Source organism: Lathyrus oleraceus, chromosome 6 (assembly GCF_024323335.1).
Source record: "Lathyrus oleraceus cultivar Zhongwan6 chromosome 6, CAAS_Psat_ZW6_1.0, whole genome shotgun sequence".
In the NCBI taxonomy this organism is placed as follows: domain Eukaryota; kingdom Viridiplantae; phylum Streptophyta; class Magnoliopsida; order Fabales; family Fabaceae; genus Lathyrus; species Lathyrus oleraceus.
Window position 1 is genome coordinate 380,037,753 of NC_066584.1, and position 7,863 is coordinate 380,045,615.

The following is a 7,863-nucleotide window of genomic DNA, read 5'->3' on the forward strand; positions in this document are numbered from 1 at the left end:
CCATCAAACACCATACTCCATCTGGAACCAGGCTCTGGCCCTTCATCGAGCGTAGGCTCATCGCAATCTTTCATTTTCAAATACAGAATCTCCTCATCTGGGAAGTCATACTGAACTGACTGATAATCCTCAATTGGTTGATGTGTCAAGTGGTCAGCCAAGATACTACCTTTAATCGCCTTGTGAGCTCGATACTCAATATCATACTCAGATAACAACATATGCCAACAGGCAATTCTCCTAGTTAAAGCAGGCTTCTCAAAGATATACTTAATTGGATCCATTTTGGATATCAACCAAGTTGTATGATTCAACATATACTGGCGTAAGCGCTTAGCAGCCCAAGCCAAAGCACAACATGTCTTCTCAAGCATTGAGTATCGAGACTCACAATCGGTGAACTTCTTACTCAGGTAGTAGATAGCATACTCTTTCTTTCCTGATTCGTCTTGCTGACCAAGAACACAACCCATCGAGTCTTCAAGAACTGTCAGATATATAATCAATGGTCTCCCTTCCACAGGCGAGGACAGAATCGGAGGCTCAGACAAATACTCTTTAATACTATCAAAGGCCTTTTGGCAATCCTCGGTCCAATCATGAGACTAATCTTTCCGGAGGAGCTTGAATATCGGCGCACATGTGGCAGTCATGTGGGATATGAATCTGGAAACATAATTCAAGCAACCAAGAAAACCTCGGACTTGCTTCTCAGTTTTAGGCGCAGGCATCTCTTGTATTGCTTTGACCTTGGCAGGATCAACCTCAATACCTCTTTCACTGACAATAAAGCCCAATAACTTGCCGGAACGGACTCCAAATGTACACTTGTTAGGATTTAAACGAAGTTTATACTTCCTCAAACGCTGAAAAAGCTTCAACAAGTGCTCTACATGTTCAACTTCCGTTCTTGACTTTGCGATCATATCATCAACATATACCTCGATCTCCTTGTGCATCATATCATGAAACAAGGTAGTCATAGCTCGTTGATACGTGGCTCCGACGTTCTTCAAACCGAAGGGCATCACTCGATAATAGAATGTTCCCCAAGGTGTGATGAATGTTGTCTTCTCCATATCCTCAGGTGCCATTTTGATCTGATTATATCCGGAAAATCCGTCCATAAATGAGAAGACATTGAATTTAGTTGTATTATCTACCAACATATCAATATGTGGTAGAGGGAAATCATCTTTCGGACTAGCTTTGTTCAAGTCTCTATAGTCCACACACATTCAGACTTTTCCATCTTTCTTAGGCACAAGCATAATATTGGCCACCCATTGAGGAGATGTAGAAGTCACCAGAAACCCCGCATCAATTTGCTTCTGAACTTCCTCTTTGATCTTTACTGCCATATCAGGATGAGTTCTTCTGAGTTTCTGCTTTACAGGCACACACTCAGGTTTCAAAGGCAGGAAATGTTGCACAATATCAGTATCCAGACCAGGCATGTCTTCATATGACCAGGCAAAGACGTCGACATATTCTCGTAGCAACTCAATCAACCCCTTCTTAACAGACTTTTCCAGGAGTGCCCCAATCTTCACTTCTCGCACACAATCTTCAGACCCCAAGTTGACTGTTTCCAGATTCTCAAGATGCGGCTGAATGACCTTCTCTTCATGCTCAAGTAGACGGGTAATCTCGTTAGGAATCTCTTCAACATCATCTTCTTCCGCCTTAAATACAGGGAATTCAAAGTTGGGAGATGGTGTTGGATCATTACGTTCAATGGGTTTGATCAACCTGCATAATGATTTTGGATATAAAAGATTTTAGAATTCAAGCAAGGCAAATCATTATACAGATGAAAAGATTGATTTTTTTCTTATTTTTAGGGTTTTATGTGATCACCAATTTCATGCAAAAGCGAAAAGGGAAAATAATTGGAAAAACAAACATTTAACATGAATTTATTGCATGAAAATATCATTGCATTTATGCGCCAACAATGTCATCACTTCTCCTTTTGGCATGGGAGAAGGGTTTTTAAACACAATGAACATTACTTTGACTTATGGATAACTGTCGAAATATCAACAACGACCCAATTATTGTAGATCCCTCCAGGGATGATGAAGTTGCTAGAATCCTCTTCGTCCTCTTCCAGAATGGCAGTAGCCTCTTCATCCTGACCGGTGTGGATGAATCCACCGCTTTTGAACAGCCCTTGCTTGTTGAAGACACCAGAAGAATAGCCTATGCCAGCCCGGGATTTGTTGTATTCCAACTCAATCATTTGCCCCAATCCAGCAGTTGCACCATGCTCAATGGCCAACTTTGCATCTTTATAGGAAGCAAATGAAGAAGTTCCTTGCTTAATAGGCTCAGCAATAGATAAAGCTTGGAACGACGTTCCAACTTCATCCTCAACATCTATATAAGAAAAGGAAGACAAATGGCTAACCAGGAGAGCCTTTTCTCCCCCTATCACCACCAGCTTCTTATTCTCCACAAATTTCAGTTTCTGGTGTAGTGTGGATGTCACGGCACCTGCCTCGTGAATCCATGGTCTGCCTAAGAGACAACTATACGATGGGTGAATGTCCATAACCTGGAAGGTAATCTGGAAATCACTTGGTCCGATTTTGACTGGGAGATCAACCTCTCCAATCACAGTTTTGCGAGACCCATCGAAAGCCTTCACAACTACTCCACTCTGCCTCATGGGAGGCCCCTGATATGATAACTTTGCAAGAGTGGTCTTTGGAAATACATTCAATGATGACCCAGTGTCCACCAGCACATTGGACATGGTGTCATCTTTGCAGCTCATAGATATGTGTAATGCCAGGTTGTGGTCTCTTCCCTCCTCGGGGAGATCAGCATCACAAAAACTCAAATTGTTACTAGTGGTGATGTTTACAACAATACTGTCAAATTGTTCAATCGTGACGTCGTGATCCACATACGCCAAATCCAACACCTTCTGCAGAGCTTCTCGGTGTGGTTCTGAATTCATCAGCAAGGATAATACAAAGATTTTGGATGGCGTTTGTAGAAGTTGATCTACAACGTTGTACTCACTTCTCTTGATGAGCCTCAACATCTCATCATAGTCTTCCTTCGTATTGCCACTCGGGCCAACAGAGACATAAGTTTTCAACGTAGAGGTAGTTTTAGCAACAAGTGCCGGATTCGGAGCGTTCACAGCATTCCCAATCGGGCGTTCAGCATAATCAGCGATGTCATTCCTTCGAGCATCAGCTTGCGGCTTTAGCGGAGCCGAGAAAACACGACTACTGCGGGTCAGGCCGGTGACGTCGACAATATTAACAACTGATGAAGAGGGCAGGGGCACCTCTTTCCCGTTCTCCAATGCTACAACATTGTAGAGATAGGGGACCGCCTTCTCAGAAGAATACGGTACAGGGCCGGCTGGCTTAATGGTCAAAGCAAGAGAAACCTTCTGCTTGCTACCATCATACTTGATGATAACAAGCTCAGGGATCCGGAATACTGGAGAAATTACGTTGACTTCATCAACATCTTCGTCAACATTTCTGTTTTGAAGGATCTCAATGACTCCCTCATCCAGCATTTCTTGAACATCTTTACGCACCTGGCGACAACCTCTTTGGTTAACAGAACAAACTCGACACCTATCATGGTCGTGCTCGTAATGACTATAATCACACAGCAAACGATGCATCTCGACCAGAGATTGTCGAATATGATTGACATATTTGATTTTGTACTTGCCAGGGCAGCCCTGGACCATGTTGACAGATTTCCCATGCTCGGGCAATGGGTTCTTCTTCACGTTAGGACCTACGTCCTCGAAACACAGAATACCACATCTTACAAGGTCTTGAACCTTGGTCTTCAGAGGGTATCAATTTTCCACGTCGTGGCCGGGAGCACCGGAATGATAAACACAGTACAATTCAGGCTTATACCACCACTGGTGGTTAGTAGGTATAGCCGGTGGGTCTCATGGCGTAATCAACTTCCTCTCTATCAAAGAGGGATATAATTCTGCATATGTCATTGGAATAGGATCAAAGGTGACCCTTTTCCTCTCGTAACTTGTGCTGGTTTGATTACTGTTTCGAGGTTGGTAGGCCTGCTGATGAGGACGGTGCTGTTGTTTTTGATATTGCGGATGTGGTTATTGCTGATTATTGTTGTGTTGCTGATATTGTTGATTATCTCTGAAAACAGGTGCTATATGAGCCACCTGGTGCTGGTTACCGGCGGGACGCACGGTCTTCCTCCTCACAGAGGGTCTTCTTGGTTTCATATGGGAGGTCACAGCATGTGCCTCACCATCTTTCTTCTTCCCAAACGTCCCATACCGCTTGGTAGAAGAGCCTTCTCTGGTCAGGCGTCCTTCCCTGACTCCTTCTTCCAGTCGCATCCCCATGTTCACCATCTCGGTGAAGTCAGAAGGAGCGCTGGCAATCATCCGCTCATAATAAAAAGAACCCAAGGTCTTCAAAAAGATCTTGGTCATCTCTTTCTCTTCTAGCGGGGGCACGATCTGTGCTGCCACCTCTCGCCACCTCTAGGCGTACTCTTTGAATGTTTCCTTGTCCTTCTGAGACATGGCCCTCAATTGATCCCTATCGGGAGCCATATCCATATTATATTTGTACTGCTTGACGAAGGCTTCGCCAAGGTCGTTGAAGGATCGGATGTTCGCACTGTCCAAGCCCATATACCAACGTAGGGCAGCACCGGACAAACTGTCCTGAAAGTAGTGGATGAGCAGTTGGTCGTTGTCGGTCTGAGTCGATATTTTCCTAGCATACATGACCAGGTGGCTGAGAGGGCAAGTATTTCCCTTGTATTTTTCAAAGTCAGGGACCTTGAACTTCACAGGGATCTTCATATTAAGAACTAGGCAAAGTTCGGTAGCAGACTTGCCAAAACGATCCTTTCCTCGAAGGGTTTTCAATTCCTTGCGGAGCTCAAGAAATTGATCGTTCATAGCGTCCATCTTTTCATAGACATCTGGGCCCTCAGACGGCTCAGAATGATAGATGGTGTCGTCTACTCTGGGCATAGTATGCACGACAGGAGGAGGAACAACAAGGATCGGGCTAGATGCCGACAGAGAAGCAAAAGTGGTGCAGGACCCTCAGGCATGAAATTATGAGGCATCCCCCACAGGAATCCGGCTGGCATGGCCGTTGGAGAAAAGTGTGCGCTGGCCGTAGGCACAGTTGAAGAGACAATCTCAGAAATGACTGTCCTCTGGGGAGGAGTTGAAGGTGTCGGAGAAGACTGACTCTGGGCAGCCATGAATGACTCCATCAGGGCAGTCAATCTGGCCATTTCTTCCTTCAACTCGCGGTTCTCTTGTTCCAAATGATCCATTAGTCTTGAAATGTTGGCTCTGGTATAGTACCGGTGATTCAGCTTGTCTTTGAAACAAATGAAGAACACATAGTTAGACCATAGAACAAGAAGCCTGGAGCAAAACCTGCTTATGCACATGATGTATGCAATGCTTGTGCATATGATTTGTTTTTATTTATCAGAGGAACTTTTAGAGTTCTATTTGCAAATATTGGAAATATTAAACATTTATGACATATGGAAATATCTCTTCCAATAATATCTGGAAAATATTTTTACACCAAAGAAGTACAGCATTGGTAACCAAATACAATATAAGAGAGAAGGAAAATGGACATCCTATGGATCCCTAGAAGCAGTCATCTAAAGCTCTAGACACAGGAAGATAAGATGCACGAAGCCTCTTCACCTCCCTCTCGTAGGCTGCCTCCATATCTGCCTTCTCTTTGGCAAGTCGATCATACTTCCTTTTCCAAAACTTGAAAGACCGAGGAAGTAGAGAAGTCCATGCATCATCAGGATCATCAATAACCTGATGCTCAAGGAACTCTATCAAAGCATCCTTCTCCTTGAACTGATGAAGCAACTCCTCTCGTTCATGGATCCAAGCACGTGAACGGTCTTCGTCTCTCAACTCCTCTACTCCTTGGTTAGGGAGGGTTGAAGGTCCAGCCACAACCAATGGTGTAGGTCTTGGATACTCGTAAGGCATGAGGTATTCGGAAGCTCTCCTCCTAACCCAAGAAGTATAAGGCTCCAAAACGATACAGTTCTTCGGACCCAGCTCCTTCCTCCCTTTCCTATGGATCTTGCGCCAAGCGTGGACCATCCTGCCCTTCAAGCCCTGGGGATCTTTACCCTCCCGAAAGAACACACCCTCTAACAGAATGTTATTGGGTTTATCCTTTAGGGGGAACCCAAGCTGACTGTCGCAACCTGAAAAATGGAATGCGAAAAAAAACAACCGGCGAAGAAAGACAGAAGAGTTGCCAGCGTGCGTTATTTATCCCAAAGGAGGGAAAGGAAACGCTCGAAGTAAACCTAGAAAAAGGAAAGGACAAGACAGGGTCTCGCAACCAAATCTTGGGTTCGGGAGTCGATTATGCAAAGGGAAGGTATTAGCACCCCTACGCATCTGTGGTACTCTACGGGATCCACTTTTATAGTTCTTGTCTAAAGGGTGTGAGTTTATCTAATGTGTTATTTACTAACAAAAAGGGTCAAAAGAAAATGACTCGCACGGATGTCGCATCCACTGCATACGTATCTCATCTGAATATGAGAATCAGAGTCTTCGTAGCTCGGCTGACCTAGGGGTTAGGGATAATTGTGCTCGGTAAGACATCGCGTCTTATGCCTACGTATCTCATCTGGAATGAGAATCAGAGCAAGTCGTAGTTCGGCTAACTACGGGGTTACGGATTGGGTTTTGGACGAACGACATTACTACGCAATCTACCGGATGCTCGACCTTTGGAGACTTACTCGCCTATAGTAGAAGGAGTAAACGTGTTAGGAGAAGAAAAATCAATGGGTTTGTTTGCGTTTTAGGAACGCTCATGCAAAAGGAGTCCTGGACAAAGCAATCTGCATAAAGTAAACACAAAAACATTGCCTCCTATTGAGGTCTTCCAGCTAAGAAAGCGGTAAAAATACGGGAAAATGTAAAAGTACCACACGGATAAAGATCCGAAGTAACAACAATTAAAGGAACGATAAACCCTGAGATCCTTCCAAGCTAACATCATCAAAGAAAGTGGGTCAGTACAGGTAATCGAAATGAACCTCCAGGGGGTATCCCACAAATAAAGTGGAACACCAAGCAAACCATCTCTGCAAGAGTCATATGAGCCCTCACAAAACAAAACTCAACAAACAGGTTAGAGAAACAAAATAGGGTAACCAAGAGTTGCCCCCAAATCAAAATGTAACCACATGAATCATGCCCTTTCAATTCACAAAAAGCTCACAAAAAGCAACCAAGGGTACGAGGCCTAAACCTCTTGTCAAACACATGCATCAAAAGGGTATCAAATTCACCCATAATACCTCATACATTCAGAGCATTCAAATTGAAGGCATAAAGATGATGAATATAGGGCAAACCTGATTGGAGAGATCGAATGAAATTGAATTGCCCGGTTGGGTTTGCAAAACAATCTTAGGGTTTATATGAGAGGGAATTGATTCTTTGCAGATGAGTTCCCTTCAGTCTCTGGAGGTTGCTCTGAACTCTGTTAGAGCTTCTCTCACTATCTTTTTCCTCCAGCCAGGGTAATAGGAATAGAATGGAATTTTGTTTCACTGAAACTCTGAATTTATAACCTGATTTTTGTGGACCTGTGGGCTCAAATGAGAGAGGCCCAAGTCCAAAAATTTTTCTTTTATTTACTTATTTATTTTTTTTATTTAATTAATTTTTTTTTATATATTTTTTTCGTTTTTTTTTTAAATAAAGTTTCTTGGATCTGATTCTGATTGACATGATGAAATGCAATGTATCTAATGTTAAATGACCTAAAAATGAATGCGTGAATAAGGAGGGAAAATTTT